The sequence below is a fragment of the Acomys minous genome, assembly GCF_964271855.1.
Source record: "Acomys minous genome assembly, chromosome: 15".
Lineage (NCBI taxonomy): Eukaryota > Metazoa > Chordata > Mammalia > Rodentia > Muridae > Acomys > Acomys minous.
Window position 1 is genome coordinate 25,376,265 of NC_140497.1, and position 4,800 is coordinate 25,381,064.

The following is a 4,800-nucleotide window of genomic DNA, read 5'->3' on the forward strand; positions in this document are numbered from 1 at the left end:
GTTATTGGGGGAAGGGTTACAGGATCCTTTGGTCTTGAGGTAAAGGTTTTATTGCTTTGTGGGGCTCTTCCGGCCTGCCTGTGTCTTCCTGTTCTTAATAGAGGTGAGGTGTGGCTGTCCCAGGCTCTGTGAAAAAGGAGCATTTAGGGAACCTAGCCAAAAGGGGAGACTTCCAGGGAGTGAGGCTCACAGCAGGGAGCTTTCACTGGAGAGGAGGAGGTCTCCGTTCTTAAAGAAAGACCTCCCATAAAAGATCTATTTTTGCCGTTAATGAATATGCTATTACTTGGCTAAGTCCCAAGGACCTAACATGAGAGTGCCATCTCCTATGTTATACTTGCGAGCATGACAGAGGATGCCTTAAATAGAAACCTTAAATTTAAAGAGAAATCTTGTCTTGCTAAAATAATGTTCAGAATAATGAACTTTCAATTGGCTTTAATTCTTTTTAAGCCTGCCTGCATTTTTTTCCCCAGGCACTCATATAACCCTGTTTCAGGGAATTCTGGGAGTCGGGTGTACTTGGGGGGCTGGTTCATGAGATGAGCGCTTGGCATGCAATCACTGTCCTATGCGCACGTCCACAGACAGACTTTTAAACAGAAACTCAATGCTTCTTCTTTCCACTTCTCCTCTGCTCCAGCTTTTAAATATAATTCAGTCACAGGCTTAGGGAATTTAATGAATTAAATTACCACCATTAGCTTAAAGAAGAGAATCTATTCCTGGTTAGCTCAATTATTTTGAGGAAATTAACCATTTAGAAAAGTGGCTTGCATCTGTCTGTGCGGTGGCATTACCCACAGAGCTCTCAGTTCTCCCATCTCAAATACCGAGAGTTTCTGTTCAGATATGGCCCAGAGGAAGAAGAGGCCCTATCCACATCTTTACAGTCTGCGTAATATTCATCACTGACTTAGGAATGGGATGAGATCACAGTTCATAAGCAACTTGCCAGGGAGCTGTTCCATGAGACGAGCCTGGAGTCTGGTTTACTCCTGTTCCTACTTTGTTGTTTCGACTTGATTAACCTGTTTGGTCTCTCTGTGTGTTACTTCCTTGGTCTCGTTGATAAAAGAGTTTAAGAACAGACACAGAAAGGAACTTGAGGGCAATTTTTATTGGACCTAGAGAGAGAGAGAGACGGTAATGTGGGCTGCAGGATAGACGTGTTTGAGAACACAGATAGAAGCCAGGGAGGTAGTCACACTCACGCACACCTCAGCAGATTGTGTTGGGGGAAAAAAGTGACAGGAGACGCTAGGAGGAAAGAATGGGAGGAAGAGGGTTAAACCGCTTTCTGTTCCCCAGGAACCACTGACCATCAGTGTGTTTGCCTTCTCAGGAATACATGGAGTGTGGTGGTCACTAATACCCTGGAAGATAGAAAAATAAATAAATAAATAAACAAACAAACAAATGAAATAAAAGGAAGGCAGATCTCAAACATGATAATGAAGGATTTCCAAGCTGCTTTTAACTCATTTTTAAGCTCTGGCCCTCTATGGCTAGATTAAAAGTAAACCATCTCTAGCTGTGGTCATTTTCATAAGACCTGCATAAGACTGGGCCCATCAACACCCTGTCCCAAGAGGAAGGGCTGGGGGTTGGGGGAGCCTCATGAAGCTCTGTCCTTCCCCCAGATTAGAAGACACACACACACACATACACACACACACACACACACACACACACACACACACAACACACACACACACACAACACACACAGCACACACACACACAACAACACACATACAAACACACATTTGACATTTTCCCCCCAGTAGCCACCAGTGAGCTGCCCATGCTCCTGTAAGCGACCCTCGTGAAACTCATTGGATCACAAGTGAATGAACAAACAAACATATGACAGTAGAAGGGGAAGTAGCTAGGAAGAGAAGGGGATTTAGGGAGAGTGGAAGAGATGACGAAAGACAGGGTGAAAAAAAAATATCAGCTGGCCAGTATGATAGAAAAATGTCCTCCAAATATCTTAATTCCTGGGTTCTGCAAATACAGTGTTGCACATTAAAGGAGAAATCAGGTTGCAGATGGACCCAGGGTTGCTGATGTGTGGACTCTACACTACTAAGTCACCCAGCAGTATCTGGGTAGGCTCATTATCTTCTCAAGTGTCATTAAAAGTAGAGACAGACAGTTCAGTGATTGTCCTGTGAGTGCATTGTAGCAGCAATAGAAATCAACTTGCCTGTGTTAGTTAGGATTATGTCAGAAGGAAGAAAGTTGTAGAGGGATGTTAACTCAGAACATGGCTGTTCTGCCAAGAGATCACATCCGAAGGTCTTCTACACCTGTGTGATCTGACTGGAACACAGCCAGCCTTTAGTCCAGGAGACAGGGCAAACAGATCTGAGTTCAAGGCCAGCCTGGTATAGAGCAAATACTAGGTAAAGAAAAGCTTAGATCCAGGTGTGGTGGTACATGCATGCCTTTAATCCAAAACGATGACGGTAAAGTTAGTTTGTAGAAGAAGGCACTCATGTTTGAAAGTGATATCTAATTGAGTGGCAAAAAAGGTAACAAATGAGAGAAGATTTGGGAATAGGATAGGAAAGGGAAGCTACTTAAGAGGCAGTTTTACAGAGAGAGAGAGGGCAGTTTTACCAGGACAGTACTAAAGAGATGGGTTGCAGAGAGAGAACTCAGGTGAAGATGGAACAAGCCAGAAAAATGAGAAGAAGCCAGAAGATTAGAGCAGATTGCTGAGTTAGTTTGAGGCCAAGCAGAGCAACTCCAGACCGGGAGAAAAGCCAGATTAAATAAATCAGCTGGGAGAGGAATTTGAGCCAGAACAGCTGAGTTGAATCAGTCAGCCCAGAGCTCAGAAAGAACAAGAAAGGGTGAGCTCATTAAGCAGTAAGTCTCAGAGGCTGAAAACATTCTAGGCCTAGATTAGATTGCATGGAGGCTAGAAGCTTCCAGGACTAGGTCTAGATTAGCAGAAGGGGGCAGTTAGCGTGCCAGATAACAACTGAGCCAGGAGAATAAGTCACTTTAGCAGACAGTCATAAGCCAAGTCAGGTGGGAAGCTTCTAGAGGAGAGACAAGAAAATGGATCCTACTCAGAACCTGAGACATCAATGTGGCTTGTCGGTGATGTAATAGGAGCCTCATGAGACTGGAGAAGACCTCTGAGCTACAGAGCTCCAAGATAATCAGCGACGGATGGGCACTAACACTGAGTGATGAAAAAAAAAATTAACCTACAGGGCTGAAGTGATGGCTTAGCAGTTAAGAGCACCCAGAGCTCTTGCAGAGAACCAGGTTTGGTTCCCATAAACTACTCATATGGTAGTTTATGACCATCTATAACTAGTTCTAGAGGATGCTATGACTTCTTCTGACTTCAGCAGGCATCCGACACTCATATGGTCCACATGAAAACATGCAGGCAAAAAACTCAAGTGCATAAAACAGAAAAATAATACATCATTTATTTATTTGTTTAATACATTTGGTGTTGGCCCACATGTATGTCCATGTGAGAGAGTCTGATCCACTGGAAATTCAGTTACAGACAGTTGTGAGCTACCATGTCGGTGCTGGTCCCTTGGAACTCTGCTCCCTTGGAAGAGTAGCCAATGCTTTTAACTGTTGAGCCATCTCTCTCTCTTTTTTAAAAAAGATTATTTATTTATTATTTATACAGTAGTTTTACATGTACATCTGCATGCAAGAGGAAGGCATCAGGTTACATTATAGATGGTTGTAAGCCACCATGTGGTTGCTGGGAATTGAACTCAGGTCCTCTGGAAGAGCAGCCAGTGCTCTTAACCTCTAAGCCATCTCTCCAGCCCGAGCTGTCTCTCTTAATGTGTCTATTTTTGAACTCTCAAGATGCAAACACTTAAGGACCAGCCTCTAGGTGAGTTATAAAGAGCTACAGGCTGTTGACAACTAATTGTACGATTGGAGACGAATCCATGGTGGGAGCTTTAAACTGACCACAAAGCTATAGAGGGCAAACTCATAACAGGAAATACAGGTAGTAATTATTTCTTCCTACCTTGGCTCCTAAACTCCAGACTGCAGAGAACAACCTTCAGCTTACTAATGAAGTTAAATCAAACAATGTTAATGCTAAATATTTCTTCATTGCTTGGCCTGGAAGGATGGCAGCTTTCCTTCCCAAAGCCTTAGTCACCAGTGGAAGATGGCAGTTCTTCTGCCCCTTTACTAGAACTCCCAAGAACAAACCTCTGTGCACCAGGTTTGCCCTCATTTTCTGCTGTGCCCACTTTGTTTTTCGAAGACGTATCTTTTAAAACTTGGATTTTGTTTAAAATGCAACTTTCTGTCTCCTACTCTCCCAGCTCCATTCCTGAACCTCTTTATACTGACTGTTAGCACACTCTCTCTAATCACAGTGCTCTGTCTTCGAGTCCCTTTCTGTGCCTGTTTTTTGTTTGTTTTCTGTGCCTGTTTTGAAGTTCTTTTATCGATGAGAACATGCCAAAGGGACCTGCCAAAGGGATCCCAGCCCATGGCAGAAGCACTTAGCATACAGAACAGGCTCTACACTGAGAGCTATTTACCTGAAGCATGAACAGACTGGAAGAATCCTTTTCTTCCTTCTTCCTTTTTCTCTGTTGCCTTGAATCCAAACCCATCTGGTTCCCAAAGACTTGGAATTCCCTGAGTATACATAGGTGGCCCCTGTAAAGGCCACATTGAAATTACAGATTACAGATTAGAGCACCATGTATCAGATCACTCCATTCTTTGCTGAGAACACCTGAGGTAGCGTGGCTTGGCCCAAACCACCCAGAGGTCATTA